Source organism: Pseudorca crassidens, chromosome 3 (genome assembly GCF_039906515.1).
Source record: "Pseudorca crassidens isolate mPseCra1 chromosome 3, mPseCra1.hap1, whole genome shotgun sequence".
Classification (NCBI taxonomy): domain Eukaryota; kingdom Metazoa; phylum Chordata; class Mammalia; order Artiodactyla; family Delphinidae; genus Pseudorca; species Pseudorca crassidens.
This window is the reverse complement of record NC_090298.1, coordinates 56,400,117-56,420,521: the sequence shown is the minus strand read 5'-3', so window position 1 is coordinate 56,420,521 and position 20,405 is coordinate 56,400,117.

The window sequence follows — 20,405 nt, the reverse complement described above, 5'->3', positions numbered from 1 at the left end:
GATGCAGTGGAAAGAGAACAAAACTTGGGGATAGGAGGCAAGATTTTAGCTCCAGCTCTGCTACTCATAATTAGAGGTACCATTTATTACATGCCATGTGCTATGTTAAGCACTTTACGTGCATTATCTCACATATTCCTTAAAATTATTCTGTGAGGGAGTTATTACATGACGTCCATTTAACAAGTGAGAATTAAGGCTCCACGAGGTGAAGTAACTCGCCCAAGTTGCATAGATGTTAACTAACTGAACTGGGGTTTAACACTAGCTCTATCTTACTCCAAGACTCTTAATCACCTCAGTCCAAGGCCTGGGTCCCCGGACAAGCCTCTTCACTCTCTGAGCCTCAAACCCCTCACCTCTAAGAGGGGAAGATTATGATTTCTATGGTCCTTTTGGCTCCACTGTAGGTGGGTGGCCCTGGGCACTAGGTACTGGGGTCTCTGGTGTTAAATCCCTTTAAGGCACGGTTTCTTAACCTTAGCACAATTGATATCTTGGGCTGGACAATTCTTTGTTATTGGGGCTGTCCTGTGCATTATAGGAATTTTAGCAGCATCTCTGGTCTCTACCCATTAGATGCCTGTCATATCCCTCTCCCCAAGTTGTGACAACTAAAAAGGTCTCCAGATATCTGAATAGTATAACAAACCCTCTTTTTTTTTTTTCTTCCTTTTGTTGGGCTATTTTTTTGCCTTAGACTTAGATCCTCACTGGTTCAGAAATTGGCGGCACTCGTACGCCAGCAAGTGCCAAATGCCAGACCAAAGCACAGAGGTCAGCCCTTTCCCCTCCCTCCCCCCTTCTCTCCATTGCTCCTGCTACCCCCGACTCCGTTCCTCTCTCCACATCTCATCAGACGCTGGTAGAGCAGGAGAGATGCTGTTGCCAGTAAATTGTTTGCATTCTCAGGCACGCTGCTTCCCAGCAGGCCTTTCCTCTGAGTGGAGGCTGAGGAGAGCCAGCTACGGTCCCCCAACACCAGACAGCCAAGCATCAGGGGTCCAAGCAAAAAACAGACTGTGCTAGGCTCTGTCTTCAGTAGGTACTGAGCCTGTGGAGGGACTCAACTTCTTTGTACACACTCCTCTCCCCACCCCCTCAGGCTCTGCTCACAGAAGCACTCCTGCTGCCACACGGAGCACTGCGGGGGACATACCTGGAGCAATTTGCGGGACCCCTCAGGACCTCTTTCCTCCAAAGCGCAGAGCACGGGAGTGGGGGAGTTGCAAGAAAGAAAGCCCCCTGCCCGCAGCCTGAGGCCTCTGCCCTCTGCTCCTGGAGTCGAGCCAAGTTCTCACTACCTCGCAAGGCATCTAGGACGCACCCATGGGTCAGAGGTGTTGGGTTTAGAGCCTGAATCTGTGGCAGCTTCTCCCCTTGGGTCCCACACCTACCCTTGTGAGAAGGAGCCTTGATTCTCCTCCTGCGTGAGAGCCCATGAAAACATCTGATGCATTATCATGCCTCTCATCTCTTCTCTCCACAGGTTAAATACCCCAGTTCCTTTGACTAACAATCCTGCGATACGATTTGCAGACACAGCACTAGCCTGGATGTGTTTCCTTGCCAGTAGCACCTCTGAAGAAATAGATGTACTCAGAATTAAATCCACACGTTATTCTTTTTTTTTTTTTTTTTAACATTTCCCTATTGCTGATCCCAGCAGCCTGTATAATAAATAACCTAGACATAGTGTATTGTTGCAAGCTTCAGTGCATTCTATGACATAACTGTCTTGACATAATTACTTTAGGTTTGTGTCATCATTGGGACATTGGGAGTTCTCCCCATGTCCTTAACCAGTGGGGTCATTACTTCTCTTAATACTGAGTCTATGTTTTTATTAACACAGCTGATGATGGCACTAGCTTCCTGGCAGCCACGTCACATTAATGACCCACAATGAGCCTGTAGTTAACAAAAGCTTTAAGGTGATTTTCACATTAACCTCTGGTAATGTGGTCAATGGTCACTGGTGCCAGGTATGTGCAGTTGATTTTTTTTAACTTAAGGACTGCACTGCACATTTGTCTCCATTCAGTGCTACCTTCATAGCTACATATATATATATATATATATATACATATATATATATTTTTTGAAAAAATATTTTAATACAATAAAGATACAAGAGAAAATATTTTAATTTGCTTGTAAAGAATCTTTTTAAATTTAATTTAATTTATTTTTTTATACAGCAGGTTCTTATTAGTTATCTATTTTATACATATTAGTGTATATATGTCAATCCCAATCTCCTAGTTCATCGCACCCTGCCCCACAACTTTCCCCCTTGGTGTCCATATGTTTGCTCTCTACATCTGTGTCTCTATTTCTGCCTTGCCAACTGGTTCATCTGTACCATTTTTCTAGTTTCCACATATATGCGTTAATATACGATATTTGTTTTTCTCTTTCTAACTTACTTCACTCTGTATGACAGTCTTTAGGTCCATCCACGTCTCTACATATGACCCAAATTCATTCCTTTTTATGGCTGAGTAATATTCCATTGTATATATGTACCACATCTTCTTTATCCATTCGTCTGTCGATGGGCATTTAGATTGCTTCCATGACCTGGCTGTTGTAAACAGTGCTGCAGTGAACATTGGGGTGCATGTGTCTTTTTGAATTACGGTTTTCTTTGGGTATATGCCCAGTAGTGGGATTGCTGGGTCATATGGTAATTCTATTTTTCGTTTTTTAAGGAACCTCCATACTGTTCTCCATAGTGGCTGTATCAATTTACATTCCCACCAACAGGGCAAGAGGGTTCCCTTTTCTCCACACCCTCTCCAGCATTTGTTGTTTGTAGATTTTCTGATGATGCCCATTCTAACCCGTATGAGGTGATACCTCATCGTAGTTTTGATTTGCATTTCTCTTATAACTAGTGATGTTGAGCAGCTTTTCATGTGCTTCTTGGCCACCTGTATGTCTTCTTTGGAGAAATGTCTATTTAGGTCTTCTGCCCATTATTAGATTGGATTGTTTTTCTTTTATTATTGAGCTGCATGAGCTGTTTATATATTTTGGAGATTAATCCTTTGTCCGTTGATTCATCTGCAAATGTTTTCTCCCATTCTGAGGGTTGTCTTTTCGTCTTCTTTATGGTTTCCTTTGCTGTGCAAAAGCTTTTAAGTTTCATTAGGTCCCATTTGCTTATTTTTGCTTTTATTTCCATTACTCTGGGAGGTGGGTCAAAAAAGATGTTGCTGTGATTTGTGTCAAAGAGTGTTCTTCCTATGTTTTCCTCTAAGAGTTTTATAGCATCCAGTCTTACATTTAGGTCTTTAATCCATTTGGAGTTTATTTTTGTGTATGATGTTAGGTAGTGTTCCAATTTCATTCTTTTACATGTAGCTGTCCAGTTTTCCCAGCACCACTTATTGAAGAGACTATCTTTTCTCCAGTGTATATCCTTGCCTCCTTTGTCATAGATTAGTTGACCATAGGTGCGTGGGTTTATCTCTGGGATTCCTATCCTGTTCCATTCATCTATATTTCTGTTTTTGCGCCAGTAACATATTGTCTTGATTACTATAGCTTTGTAGTACAGTCGGAAGTCAGGGAGTCTGATTCCTCCAGCTCTGTTGTTTTCCCTCAAGACTGCTTTGGCTATTCGGGGTCTTTTGTGTCTCTATACAAATTTTAAGATTTTTTGTTCTAGCTCTGTAAAAAAATGCCATTGGTAATTTGATAGGGATTGCACTGCATCTGTAGATTGCTTTAGGTAGTAGAGTCATTTTCACAATATTGATTCTTCCAATCCAAGAACGTGGTGTATCTCTCCATCTGTTTGTGTCATCTTTGATTTCTTTCGTAAGTGTCTTATAGTTTTCTGAGTACAGGTCTTTTACCTTCTTAGGTAGGTTTATTACTAGGTATTTTATTCTTTTCGTTGCAATGGTGAATAAGATTGTTTCCTTAATTTCTCTTTCTGATCTTTCGTTGTTAGTATATAGGAATGCAAGAGATTTCTGTGCATGAATTTTGTATCCTGCAACTTTACCAAATTCATTGATTAGCTCTAGTAGTTTTCTGGTGGCATCTTTAGGATTCTTTATGTATAGTATCATGTCATCTGAAAACAGTGACCGTTTTACTTCTTCTTTTCCAATTTGTATTCCTTTTATTTCTTTTTCTTCTCTGATTGCCGAGGCTAGGACTCCCAAAACTATGTTGAATAATAGCGGTGAGAGTGGACATCCTTGTCTTGCTCCTGATCTTAGAGGAAATGCTTTCAGTTTTTCACCATTGAGAATGATGTTTGCTGTGGGTTTGTCATATATGGCCTTTATTATGTTGAGGTAGGTTCCCTCTATGCCCACTTTCTGCAGAGTTTTTATCATAAATGGGTATTGAATTTTGTTGAAAGCTTTTTCTGCATCTATTGAGATGATCAAATGGTTTTTATTCTTCCATTTGTTAATATGGTGTATCACATTGATTGATTTGCGTATATTGAAGAATCCTTGCATCCCTGGGAAAAATCCCACTTGATCATGGTGTATGATCCTTTTAATGTATTCTTGGATTCTGTTTGCTATTGTTTTGTTGAGGATTTTTGCATCTATATTCATCAGTGATATTGGTCTGTAATTTTCTTTTTTTGTAGTACCTTTGTCTGGTTTTGGTATCAGGGTGATGGCAGTCTCATAGAATGAGTTTGGGAGTGTTCCTTCCTCTGCAATTTTTTGGAAGAGTTTGAGAAGGATGGGTGTTAGCTCTTCTCTGAATGTTTGACAGAATTCATCTGTGAAGCCATCTGGACCAGGACTTTTGTTTGTTGGAAGATTTTATCACAGTTTCAATTTCATTACTTGTGATTGGTCTATTCATATTTTCTATTTCCTCCTGGTTCAGTCTTGGAAGGTTATACCTTTCTAAGAATTTGTCCATTTCTTCCAGGTCATCCATTTTATTGGCATAGAGTTGCTTATAGTAGTCTCTTAGGATGCCCTGTATTGCTGCAGTCCATTGTAACTTCTCCTTTTTCATTTCTAATTTTATTGATTTGAGTCCTCTCCTTATTTTTCTTGATGAGTCTGGCTAAAGGTTTACCAATTTTGTTTATCTTCTCAAAGAATCAGCTTTTAGTTTTAGCTACCTATACTTTTGAATCTTTGTTTTACCTTCCAAGATATTCGTTCCTATCCAAGGACTACACGATCAGCATATTTGAAAATCCAACCTTCTGTGTCTTCCTGCAAGTTGTTAAAAAAATATTAACCATGGTGGCATTGGGTTTTTCATTATCTACTGGAGAGATACGTCCATAAAACAGTAGTCTTAGGCACGGTTTTCTGAGCAGCTATGGATTCTTCAAAGCATGGTACCAGTGAGCCACGGTTTAAATCTTTGATACAGGGTCACCTTGGAACTTCGCTGACAGTTTGTTAATTGGAGCATGGAATGGGAGTCTAGAGAGTTACTACAGTAAGAACTGAGTGGAGAAAGGTGGCTGGGACACCAGAATGTGGACTGGTTAAGGAGAAACAGTGCTGTTTGAGAAGGTGGGGTCAAACAGGGCACTGAAGTTAGAGAGACACTGAATGCCCAGTGCAAACTAAGAAGACAGGACCCATCTCAGCCTTGGGATCTGAAGCTGAATAGTGCCTTGTCACCCTGGCGACTTGTTTGATGGAATACACAAGCACTGATGTGTGAATAGTGTAAAAACGAAGAAAAAGGGTTGGGAAGTAAGTGAAGCTGCCCGTTGAGCCAGAAGCTAGTCTAAATGGTCAGGTTTCTGAACAGACCTCTTTCAAAGGGTGGGGGGCCTCCTTTCTTTAAGGGGTTTGTTGGGCAAATGCTCAGGATACAGGATCTGATGTTGCTGAACTCCTTATCTACAATCTCTCCCATCTATCTACAGGGCAATATTATTAAAAAAAACCAAAAAGACAAAGCAGAGAGTTGGATACAACACGTTTCCGCAGGACCTGTGCTGGCCCAAAGGATCACCACTCCTTTTCTAAGTTCTGCCAGATTATCTAATTTGTCATCTCTTCTAGGATTTTGCAAGGGATGAACATCTATGGTTTCTGGAAGAAAAACTTTAGGAAAAACCAGGACATTTTCTTGCCTCCTGTCATGTGGCACTTCTTTCTCCATAGACTTTAAAGATAACCAATAATAACATCTTTGTAACGCCAGTTTTTGGTGCTGTGTGATATAACTCATCTAGTCTTGAAAGTTGTACTCACTTTGTGCCATTAGTTCTTCTTTCCCACCCCTTCTCCTATCTTTGGATGACGTTGTCCCTAAGCCATGTTTATTCTGCAAATTTTCAGTTTGGAAGATCTTTCCCTCTGATGCACTTGGGAAGAAAAACAGGAAATAAGCAGAGCTGCTTGCCCCATCATCTGTCAACATTACATCATCTGCTCCTGGCCTTTATTTCTTCATTGTTTTTGATCCCTGTGCAGCTTCTTAAAAGCTCTTGTTTTTGCCCTTAGCATTTTCCGTGAGCCTCAGCTTGTTCTGAGATCTCACCTTTCTGGTATGATTCCTTCAGGTTTCTGTCACTCCTTTGAGTCTGTCTTTGACTCTTTGAGCATTTTGTTCTCAACAGAATTTTATTATACCACTAATATTTTATTTAGTAGCCTCTTCCATCCCTCCTGACTAAGGCTTCTTCCCTCTTAGAGTCTCTGGCTATAAGATCTCACCCCAATTTTTGTGGCTTCAGTCTTGAGCCCTCGCAAGCCCAGACCATACACTAGCAGTGCAGTTCTACAGGTGCAGAGAACTAAAGAGCATGGCTTACAAAAGAAATCTCAACCCCAAGAGGGTGTGAGATTTAAAAACAAAACAAAAGGAAAATGAGAGTAATAAGGAAAATTAGAGCACTTGCAAACTCAAATTGCCCTGATCACCTGGGTCGTTTGTGGAAAGTGCAGATTCTTGGCCTCACTTAGGACTTCCTGAATCTCTAGGGTGCAAGCCAAGGCACTCATTTTTAAACAATTTCATCAAATGTTTCTCATGTAAACCAAAGTCTGACAGTCACTTTACTAGAGGCCAGAGAAAGAAGAACAGAGTAAGCTTTGATGGCTGAGATGGATTGGAAAATTCAAGCCTGCCCAGTCTCTGTACTGCCACATCACTCTGAATTGAAACCCTACTAATTTCAGAGGAATCTTTCAACCTGGGTCAGAGGGAGTTGAACACTGGAAGAAACAAGACCCTAACTGAAGTATTAACAGAGACAGTTCTAGGGCTCAGTTGTAGAACTAGAATTTCGTGCTGACATTACAATAGTCATTCTTGCATTATTTGTTTTCTTAAATCATTCCCATTTATGGGCATACCTCAGAGGTATTGTGGGTTCAGTTCCAGACCACAATGATAAAGTGAATATCACAATAAAGTGAGCACATGGATTTTTTTGGTTTACCAGTGCATAGAAAAGTTATGTTTACACAATATTGTAGTCTATTAAGGGTACAACAGCATTATGTCTAAAAAAACAATGTATGTACCTTAATTTAAAAATAGTTTATTGCTACCTAAATGTAAGGCTGGTTACTATAAAACTCTTAGAGGAAAAAAGGCAGAACCCTCTTTGACATAAATCACAGCAATATCTTTTTGAATCCACCTCCTAGAGTAATGGAAATAAAAACAAAAATAAACAAATGGGACCTAATTAAACTTAAAAGCTTTTGCACAGCAAAGGAAACCATAAACAAAATGAAAAGACAACCCACAGAATGGGAGAAAACATTTGCTAACGAAGTGACCAACAAGGGATTATTCTTCAAAATATACAAATAGCTCATGCAGCTCAATATCAAAAATCAAACAACCCAATCAAAAAATGGGCAGAAGACCTAAACAGCCATTTCTCCAAAGAAGACATGCAGATGGCCCAAAAGCACATGAAGATACTCAACATCACTAATTATTAGAGAAATGCAAATCAAAACTACAATGAGATATCAACTCACAGCAATTAGAATGGCCATCACCAAAAGTCTACAAACAATAAATGCTGGAGAGGGTGTGGAGAAAAGGGAACCCTCTTGCTCTGTTGGTGGGAATGTAAATTGATACAGCCACTATGGAGAACAGTATCGAGGTTCCTTAAAAAACTAAAAATAGAACGACCATATGATCCAGCAATCCCTCTCCTGGGCATATAACTGGAGAAAACCCCCCCAATGTTCATTGCAGCACTATTTATAATAGCTAAGACATGGAAGCAACCTAAATGTCCATCGACAGAAGAATGATAAAGAAGATGTGGTACATGTATACAATGGAATATTACTCAGTTATTTAAAAAAAAAAGAATGAAATAATGCCATTTGCAGCAACATGGATGGACCCAGAGATTATCATACTAAGTAGAGTAAGTCAGACAGAGAAAGACAAATATCATATGATATCACTTATATGTGGAATCTAAAAAAAAAAAAAAAATGATACAAATGAACTTATTTGCAAAACAGAAACAGACTCACAGACTTCGAAAACAAACTTATGGTTACCAAAGGGGAAATGGGGGGGAACAGATAAATTAGGAGTCTGGGATTAATATTTACACACTACTATATATAAAATATATAGTCAACAAAGACAGGGAACACTACTCAATATTCTGTAATAACCTACATGGGAAAGGAATCTGAAAAAGAATGGATATATGTATATGTATACTGGAATCACTTAGCTGTAACCTGAAACTAACACAACATTGTAAATCAACTATACTCCAATAGAAAATAAAAATTAAATTTTAAAATAATTTATTGAAAATTGTCTGTCTGAAAATTCTGTCTACAGAAAAGACAGTCTCTTCAATAAGTGGTGCTGGTAAAACTGGACAGCCACATGTAAAACAGCGAGATTAGAACACTCCTTCACATCACATACAAAAGTAAACTCAAAATCGTTTAAAGACCTAAATGTAAGAACAGAAACCATAAAACTCCTAGAAGAGAACATAGGCAGAACCATCTTTGACATAAATTGTAGCAATATTTTCTTGGATCCGTCCCCTAACACAAATGAAATAAAAGCAAAAATTTGAAAATGGGACCTAATTAAACTTAAAGCTTTGCATAACAAAGGAAACCATGGACAAAACAAAAAGAATACTTACAGAATGGGAGAAAATATTTGCAAATGATGCGACCAATAAGGAGTTAATATCCAAAATATCCAAAATATTGATACAACTAAGTATCAAAAAAAAAACAACAACCCAATCAAAAAATGGAGAGAAGACCTGAATAGACATTTCTCCAAAGAAGACATACAGATGTCTAACAGGCCATGAAAAGATGCTCAACATTGATAATGGCTAGAGAAATGCAAATCAAAACCGCAGTGAGGTATCACTTCACACCTGTCAGAATAGCTATCATCAAAACGTCTACAAATAACACATGTCAGAGAGGGTGTGGAGAAAAGGGAACCCTCATACACAGTTGGTGAGAATGTAAATTGGTGCAGCCACTGTAGGAAACAGTATGGAGGGTTCTCAATAAACTAAAAATAGAACTACCATAAGACCCAGCAATTCCACTCCTGGGTATATATCCAGAAAAATCGAAAACACTAATTTGAAAAGATAATACACTCCAATGATCATAGCAGCCCGAGTTACAACAGCCAGGTCATGGAAGCAACCTAAATGTCCATATACAGATGAATGGATAAAGATATTGTACATATATATACAGAATGGAATATTACTCAGCCATAAAAAAGAATGAAATTCTTCCATTTGTAGCAACATGGATGCACCTAGAGAATATTATGCTTAGTGAAATAAATCAGACAGTGAAAGACAAATACTGTATGATATCACTTATATGTGTAATCTAAAAAATAATACAAATGAATGTATACGCAAAACAGAAACAGACTCACAGTTATAGAAAACAAACTGGTGGTTACCAAATGGGAAAGGGAAGTGGTGAGGGACAAATTAGGGGTATGGGATTAACAGAAATAAATTACTATATATAAAAGAGATAAATAACAAGGATGTATTGCATAGCACAGGGAAATACACCTATTGTCTTGTAATAACCTATAACGGAGTATATAATCACTATGTTGAATACCTGAAACTAAGACAATATTGAAAATCAACTATACTTCAATAAAAAAGTTTATTGCTTAAAGATACTAATCATCATTTGAGCCTTCAGCAAGTTATAGTAGTAACATTAAAGATCACTGATCACAGCTCTCCACAACAAATACACATTATAATATTAAAAAGTTTGAAATATTGTGAGAATTACCAAAATGTGACACAGAGACGCAAAGGGAGCAAATGCTGTTGGAATAATGACACTGACAGATTTGCTCAATGCAGGCTTGCCACAAACCTTTGATTTGTAAAAGATGCAGTACCTGCAAAGCACAATAAAGCAAAGTGCAATAAAAGGGTACGCCTGTACTTGGACAAGAACTCGGTATGCACACACTCTTTGATAAATATCAGGGCACTGGACAGTGGAAACACATGAGTTTTGGAGCCTGGTAGACCTGCTCTGGAGTACTGTGTCTTCCACTTAATAGCTGAATGACCTTATTCAAGTTGCTTGGGAATAGTAATACTAATCTTGATTTTTTAGAAAATCAATGAGTAAATAATACATTGGCAAAGCACCTACTGCATATTGTTCACCTTACATTCCTTTCTCTTCTTCCCTAAGGAAGATGTCAGATACTAACCATTTTTCCCATTCCATGGAGAGTTCTTAAGGAAAACTTCACATCGAATTTAGTGAAACTGCTGTTATGAAACTGTGGCAAGCAGCCCAAAACCCCAGGACAAGAAGGACGGGGTCTGTCCTAAGTGGAGTTCTAATTTAAGGCTTGACTTCAATTAGTTATTTATTACCTGTCCAAAGCGATTGTTTCTATGTCATAATTTCAGGGTGAGTTTTCCTAATAAGGATCTAAAAACTAGAAACCTCTCTGTTTTGCAATGTATCTTGGAATTCTCTTCATGGGAAAATGCTTTTGGAATAGAAGCCTATAAGATTTTGGAATTCTGCTTCATACAAATTCCTTTCTTTTGAATAATATTTAATCTTTAATAACTACAGCATGGGATATTCTGGGAGACTATATCTATGATTATGGTTCTTTCTTTTTTTTTTAACTAACAATGCTGACCCATTGACAATCAAGGGCTTTATCTATCCATCTACACACTACTTATCAACTACATAGCATCTAGTTTGACTTGATGGGTCACTGCCCCCAAACTTAACTACACCTTAGTATCCCTCCTGACACTTGTTTTCAGACTGCCAGAACTTTTCTCAGATCCCTTAAGAGGAAGACTTCCTGAATTTAGGGGGTTAATAAGTTTTGGTTTGTGGTCACATCTTATATTTACATAATGACTCCTTTTATGATAAGCCCTTAGACTAGAATCCAAGAATACAGGTTACTGCCAAGGCCTTCAGTATGAGAAACAAGGCCTGGAATGTAACTTTTTCAGCTTTTTTGCTGGAGGGACAGTTAATGAGGTGACACATAGTTAAGGATGTGTCAAGGTGCTGTCCAAGGGTAGAACTTCTGGTGAGGGGAAGATGGCGGAAGAGTAAGACGTGGAGGTCACCTTCCTCCCCATAGATACATCAGAAATACATCTACACGTGGAACAACTCCTACAGAACACCTACTGAACGCTGGCAGAAGACCTCAGACCTCCCAAAAGGCAAGGGTAGAACTTCTTTTTAGACTCCAAACAAGAAGTGACACTCTCTTCCAAACTGGAGTCTTAAAACGTCATTCTTAACACTATTGCAGAGAGAGGGCAGCAAGAGGGTCCTGGTAAGTGAGTCATTTTCACTAACAGTCAGCCATTTTTATTAACGGATAATATTCATTAGTAAGATTCAGCACATAAGGCAAGTACATGAAAAAAGAAGGATGGAAGGAAGGAAGGAAGGAAGGGAGGGAGGGAGGGAGGGAGGGAGGGAGGGAAGGTAGGAAGGAAAGTCGATTCTGGCAGAATGACCTGGGGACAATAGCAACTGGGACCCACAGCAGAGGATGCAGATTGCCCCAGAGCAAAACTCTTTCCTCAAACTCATTTGTCAAGGGTGACTAACTGTTCTGTAGTGAGCAGGAATTGGAGATTGAAGTGAAAATCCACTGTATGTTCTTTAAAGTTCTTGCAAATAACTATGTATACCAAATTGTATCTAATTTCCATTAATGATTTCAGTCATTCTCAACTATGCCTTTCTTTATTTTCATGAACCCTTTTGAGTATGCTCAAATGGATATGCACGGCTAGGTGAATTGTACTTGCTACAGTTAAGGCTTTGATGTCAAGATTAGTAAAATCTGGGTAATCTTAGCCCTTCCACATCCACCTTCAAAATTCCGTCATAATGAGGCTTAATTCCCAAGATCCCTGGGTCTTAGAAAATAAAAAGAAGTGCTCCATAAAATCAATAGGAGCTCCCAAATGTTGATTTCAGGTTAGTTGGCCCCTCAAAAACCTTTACATTTAACTCTTTTACTTGAGGAATTTTAAATAGGAAATGGGAAGCAAGAAAGGAGTATTAGTTAAGGACAGAGGTGATCAAGACGGCACCAGGCATTTGGAACTAGCTGCTGTAACGAATAACAAAATATGGAATGATTCAAAGACAGTAGTTTATTTACCTCAGTCCAAGGTGGATGTTCCTTCTCAGCAGAAGTTGGCTTGTCTCTGTCACCCAACTGTCACTCAAGGACTCAGAATGACAGGGGCTCTGCCATCTTCATCAAATGGTTTCTAAGGTCAGCATAATTATCTCCATCCTAAGGGAAAGAGCATGGAGTATTTATGGAAAATTTCTATGGACCAGGCCTGGAAATGGGACATATGACTTCTGTTCAAATTCAGTTGGCTAGAACTTGGCATCACCTGACTGCAAGGGAAGCTGGAAAGTGTGGTCTTAGCTGTATGCCCAGGAATATGAGGAAATAGATTAGGGAATAGTTAGCAATCTCTGACACAGAAGGTATTTATATTTACTGCCCCCCCACCCCTCCACAAATCTGGAATACTAATGCTTCATTTCCAGGATCACTACAGAAAGTCAAGAGATGGTTATGGTTATTATAATAAGAGAAGGTGAGAGATACTATTTCCTGAACACTTACTGTGCTCTAGAACCTGTGTTAAATGCACACATTATCTTATTTAATCCTCACATACATCGACCCTGACTTTACAACCAAGGAGACTGAGAGAGGATAAGTCACCTGACCAAGGTCTCACAGATAGTCAGTGACAGAGCTGGGATTTGAACCCAGCCTGTCTAACTCTGATGGCCGAGCGCTCTACTGCCTCATTATACAACCATCACCACATTACAGAAGGACCAAAATATAAATTTCCATTTACTGCAAAGTTAAGCCAGGATTCTATTGTCAACACAAGGAAAAGGAAGGAATGATGTTCAGATTATGAAAATCCTCATGTGAATGAACTTGAAATAGAAAATCAGGAAAGCCTTTGGCCAAGTTTAGAAATCCCTGGAACTCCTTTGATTCTGCTATTGAAACCTCATTTGAGCATTTCCAGTTTATTTTTAGTTCTCACCAGGCACCATATCCTGGATCAGTGAAGCAGATTTTAAACATCCTTATGAGGAATTTTGATATAAGTGAGATTTTTTAACTGAGTGTGAAAGAAATGCAGCTAAACTACAAGACAAGAATATCTAAAATAAATAAGAGTCCAATGTTTAAGCAGTAAGTGTCCACACCTATGAAAGCCTATTGGGCTTTGCTGTGACTGGTCCTCCTGAAAGACTGAGATCCCCCAGAATTTTCACCTGTTCCTCAAGTCTGTTGTCCCTGGCCTGAGCCTGGAACCTGAAGGCTCTATAATTTACTTAGCACCCTTTCCTAACACTGTCTGAAACCCCAGCAAGAACAACGCAGATCTCTAAACTTTGCAAACACTCCTATAATCCTTATGGTTTGACCCTGGTTGATTGCCTGTATGGAATATAACACCTAGTTGGTCATGCAGGCCAAAATCAGAAAATGGAAGTAGAGATACACACCATAAATATCAAGTCAGTTGGGTTAGTGAATTCTGCTCACCATGACCTGTAGTTAGCAGGTTTTGGTACCTGTGAGCCAGGAACACCCTTGGGTTTACACTCAATATGTCATCATGGACAGTGGTCCTAATACAAGGTCATTTGTTCTCCTGCCGGCACCTTGCTTACCTTCTGAGGCTGTCTGGGAAGAACAGTCACCTTCCACCTCTCATGTAAATCTTCCAGGCACAGCCTCTCTAGCTACTTGCGTTGACATGCATCACGCCATACATCATGCTGTGAATCATAACCATGGGAAGAAAAGAGGTAAAGACAAACTTATCTTGTTACCTATTGTGACAAGATCATCATTTTCTTCCACATAACTGTTTCCTCAAGAAAAGAAATAGAGTGAAGTGAAAACATTATTGGATGAAGATCTACTGTATAGCACAGGGAACTATACTCAATATCTTGTAATAACCTATAATGGAAAAGAATATGTGTGTGTGTGTATAACTGAATCACTTTGTTGTACACTTGAAACTAATACAACATTGTAAGTTAACTGTACTTCCATTTAAAAAATTACTGGAATATGGCAAACTGTTTATAAAGTTGGGTAGTGTACAAGGCGTGATCATTATATAATTCTATGCAATCATTTCATGATTTTTTACTACTGCATAATAAATCAAATATTAAAGAGAAATAATCTGGACTGAGTTTCTTGCTTTTATTTCCAACTCTCCTGCTCACCAGGGGGTCCTGAGCCACGAAGAACTGAATCCTACCAACAACCATGTGAGTTTGGATGTGGATCCTTCCCCATTCAAGCTTTAAGATGAGACCTCAGCACTGACTGTCACACTGATTACGGCCTCATGAGAGATGTAAAAGCAGAGCCCCCAATTAAGTCATGCCTGCATTCCTGACCCACAGAAACTGTGAGATAATAAATGTGTGTTATTTAAGCCACTAAGTTCGTGGTAATATTGTTACACAGTGATAGATAACTGATGCAGTGTTTATACCGGGAGATGGCAAGCCTCCTCTCCTTTTAGGTCATCAGTGTAGGGGAGCTGGGGAGTTTATAGAATACTTTTGCCTGTGTGCCACCCTCAGAGACTCTGATTTAATTGGTTTGAGTTGTGGCCTGGATATTAAAATTTTTGAAACTACTCAGAGGATTCTAACGTGCTACAAAATATGAGAACCACTGCAAAGGTAGTAATCTCATGTCTCCCTTCTTTTTCAACTGTCATCTTTTTTGCTATTCTCCGATTCTCTCCAAAAAGCACCTCACTTCAATACTCACTTCAGACTCTATGGAATGCCTGGGTACGCACAATCCTTCCTTCCTTGCACATGCTCATTCTTTAACACTTTGTTCCAGTCAAATGGCATTGACAAACCCAGACAGTTGTAGGGTATCCACAGAAAGGGACACTCAGAAAAGGGACAAGTAGTTCTCTGTGACTCCGGCGCCATGACCCAACAGTAACGGTAACCAGTTGGGGAAATATAAGATGGCTGTGTCTGTCAGGAAGGAAGGAGGAGTAGGAAAGCTGGGATGAGGTATAACTTTTTTGACCCATTAGTTACACATCCTGGCACTGTTTAAGAAGTTGCAAGAAACCATCAAATATTCTAGCTTATAAGTTTAACAAGTAATAAAATAAGAGCCACCATCAGAGAACATACAGTAAATGCTGGGTCTGTATCATCATCACTCAGTAAATGCTGAGTCTGATATTTTTTTGAGAAACCCGTGGCCTTGCCCCTTCCTTTGATAAGTTGCCTCATAATGACTATCTCTTCCTCAGAGTCTGTATTTAATGTCTATGCATGTCTGGGTGTAATATATAAAAATATCAATGGTTAAGTTATTTTTGCTAGTTAGGATGGCTGGTGGCTGACTTGTTCTGACTGATAAATGTGTTTTTGATTTGTCTTTGCCATATGTCACAGAGGACACTGGGTAGAAATCTGCCCAGAGCGATATGATTATTACATTAATGATTTGGAAACTTGAGGCCCCCAAGCCACAGTGCACAATAACCTGACTTGGGGGAGAAAATCCTGCTCTGGCTGGAGGCCAGGGGGACAGCTGACAAGGAACATAGCTTGCCTGTGTGCAACTGGCTTCCTGCTCTGCTCCATGCATCATGCTCTGCTGACCCTCGACCACAGAAGAGCAGCCTTCCTGCCCGTCTGCAAACACTGCTGCTGACTATGAATGATCCTTGCCCTCTCTCCCGACCCTAGCTGCTAAACTATGCTAGAAGTTAGACATTGATTTATTGCTTAGTTTGCTGTTAAAATTGGCCTATATAAAAAGGAAAGCAATTTTAACAGTACCTTGCTGTGAGAGTTTTTAATCCCTTCTTAACACTTCTCCGGGACAAAAGAACCTTTAGGTTAAGGCAGCAGTATACCTCACTCCCCAGAGAGCTAAATTGCTCTGTGCCCCACCCAGAGTGCCATCTCTCAGAGGCAGTAAAACATAGTAGGTGGGAACACGCACTTTGGCATTAATAGAGTAAGGTTTCCCAGCTCCACCATGTATCAGCTTCATGACCTTTGGGCATGATACTTAACCTCTCTAAGCCTCTGCTTTCTCATCTGCTCAGCACAGTACCTGGCACATGTTAAGTGCTCAATGAATAGGAGCTATTATCATTGTTATCTACCTTTTTTCACCCAGAAGTGTGATGGATCCAGCCGTGTATTCACAGACTGAGTTACAGTCCACCCAAATTGGCATTTATTATCTCTATTCCCATCCATTCCCTCAAACAGGAGGTCAAGCCCGGGACAGTGGTTTTGTTCTTAGCCACCCATCCATATATTTCTATTTATAGAAGTCAGAAGCCCCATCAGTTCTTAACAAGTACCATTTGTACGTGCGAAGCATAGTGTCAGGTGCTGGAAGAGACAAAAACACAAGATTTGTGAGCTTAGAAGTGGATCCTTTCCCATTTAAGCTTTCAGATGAGACCTCAGCTCTGAGGACACTGATCACAGTCTCACAGGGGAACTTGAAGCAGAGCCCCAATTTAGTCACGCCTGAATTCCTGACCCACAGAAACTGTGAGATAATAAATGTGTATTGTTTGGGAATGTAAATTGGTGCAGCCACTATGGAAAACAGTATGGAAGTTTCTCAAAAAACTAAATATAGAACTATCATATGACCCAGCAATTCCACTCCTAGGTATTTATCCAAAAAAAAAAAAAAAAAAAAACACTAGTTCAGAAAGATACATGCACCCCAATGTTCATAGCAGCACTATTTACAGTTGCTAAGATATAGAAACAACCTAGGTGTCCATCAACAGATGAATGGATAAAGAAGATGTGGTATGTATATACAATGGACTATTAGCCATAAAAAAGAATGAAATTTTGCCACTTGCAACAACATGAATGGACTTAGAGAGTATTATGCTAAGTCAAATAAGTCAGACAGAGGAAGACAAATACTGTATCATATCACTTATATGTGGAATCTAAAAAATATAATAAACTAGTGAATATAGCAAAAAAGAAACAGACTCACAGATATAGAGAACAAACTAGTGGCTACCAGTGGGGAGAGGGAAGGGAGGAGGGGCAAGATAGGAGTAGGGGATTAAGAGGTACAAACTACTATGTATAAAATCAATAAGCTATAAGGATACACCACGGGGAATATAGCCAATAGTTTATAATAACTATAAATGGAATATAATCTTTAAGAACTGTGAATCACTATGTTGTACACCTGAAACATATAATATTGTACATCGACTATACCTCAATTTTTTAAAAAGATAAATAAATAAATATGTGTTGTTTAAGCCACTAAGTCTGTGGTAATATTGTTACTAGAGGTGCCTGCCTTAGTTGGGGAAATATGACATGTCTTCTATGTTAACCCACAGTAGGAGGTAGCAATTGACAAGTGGTAGAAAAAGATATTTAATTCCCAAAGTGATCTATGGTTAATCTACATGTGGAATTCTCACTATGTAATGGTAAGTAATAAATCCTAGCATACAGTATTGAGCGCTTATTCGTGTAGGTTTAAACTGAGATGATAATTGTTAATAACATTTTTAAACTTTGTAGCAGGTAGGTATGTGCTATCTTTAGTCATCCAATAAATATACAAGATAAATAGATGCATAAGGTAGGATTTAAAAATCTATACCTGTGCAAATTTTAGTACTGTCATACCGTTAGCTTTGGCTTCCACAATCTAGGGAAGAGTAAAGTTTTGATTTGTTTTGACACATCAACCATTTTTTGGACTAAGAATATGCCTGGGTGGAGTTGAGCCATGGTGCTACAGGGTCCATGCTTGAGGAATGATGCGGGAAGAAGCCCTCTAATTCTAAGCAGCTTAGCCCCGATTTCGGCAAAGCCAAGTGTGAGAACTGTAAAGGTTTTTCTGGCCTCCCATAATCCTCTGCAAACTGTATTATGGAAATGATGGTAATTACTTCAAAGTCCCTGGTGATTACTGGGTCTTTGGTGCTGTTCATTGTCAATTCACCTCAGCCAACCAGCTGTCTCACGGACTTGCCTTTTGTACCAAACCTTTAATGAAACTGGCATTTGTGTCAATAAACTTTAAGTCCATCTTTGCTGAGATAATTATGTAGGTCACTCAAATTTCAGCTACTTCAAATAATTATAGACTTTTAGCCTCGAATATAAGGTGATGATTAAAGGAGAAGGAATCAGGGGTCCCCATGCCGAAGTCAATTAGATGAAAATGCTGGCAGTTCTCAGCTCAGGCCTCCGATTTGAATGCACAAGCCTTTGGGCTATATCAGGGCTTCACAAAGAATAAGTCACTCATAAAATACACATTTGTTTGGCTGAAACATGATCTAATTTGCAGACACAACAATTTCACCATATTAGCTGTTAAGGGGAAAAGGTCTTTCATGAACACCATCATAAAAACTGCTTTGTGGTCCAATGGCATCGAGCATCAACAACCAGAGTGCAATTCCATTTTCCCAACGAAGAGCAAAGATTATAGCAGAAACCACTGTATAGATTTCAAAACTATCCACATCCATGGACTAAAGACAAATTTTACAGTTTCACTAGATTTCTTTTCCGTGGCTTGGTAAAACTTCAAGGGACCAACTTTTAGCCATTTCATGTACTTGTCCCTACATATTTAAGGTAACAAAATTCACTAATTTCAAAAAGAACGCATGTTCTCATTTTGGTCAAAAGCTTGAAATGTTCAGGAAAAAAAAAAAAAACCTTTGGAGACCAGGAAATCATGACACTTAAATCCCTTTCCTTCTGTGGACTAGAAAGACAAAGCCCTTTATTAATCACCCCCGCCTCCACTGCCATCTCCACCTGTCAACATTTAAAACTGGAGACTAATGGTAGACAGGCTTCTCCTGCAGGTCGTAATTGCCTTTCCAACAGAGAAGCTATCTCCAAAGCAACCAAGATACGAGCTATGAACTCAAGCTGCGACTCTCTATGTAAATTGCTTGCACTGAAATTGAAATTTCCCAAAAGAAAGCCGCACTGATTCAATCTATTAAATGCATTCCTATCTCAGATGCAGGGATGTACTCTGGCAGCTAAGGAATTGTCCATACTCCATACATTGTACACAGAGATAAGACCCAAGCGCTTTTTAACCTGACCTTAAATTTAAAAAGAAATCCTGTCATTATTCATAATTCAATAATCATTGCTCATGACTTAAAGTAGCCTGACTGTCCACAGCTGCCCACATTAGTCCCAGAATGAAATAATGGTGTTTCATACACCATCATCTCACATTAGCTCATTTTTTCCTTATTAGCTTTGTCACGCTTTTGTGCAATGTATTTTTGGTCTTTGGCATGCCTTGCCTATTCAGTATTAAATGTTCCCATAAGTCTTCCTGTTTGGTTTTGTTTTGTTTGCTTAATGTTTTTTGTTTGTTTTTGCCATAAACTCCTCTACTCCAGAAACAGAATCTAGGATCAGATAACGTTCTGTTGCACTAAGGCAACATTATTATTGTTCAGTCAATAGACAATTCACCTAAACGACCCCGCCAGGGGATGAGATATGTGAACCCTTGGGGCCCACGGTTTGGTGAGCACTTGACACAGTCTTCCAGATCACTGAATCACTCACGCATCATGTGGCCCACGTCCACCTCCATCAAGTATCACCAGTCCTTTCCTCTCTTGGGCCCACCTTACTCCCCCCGCCTCTCCACCTCCCCACACTTGATACCTTTAAGCTCCCTCAAACTCTGTTTATGAAAATCAAGGAAAAGGGAAATAAACATAACAGACTCACTCTGTGGCAGAGTGTCCCCCAACATTCATTCTCTCCTTCTCCCATTGCAAT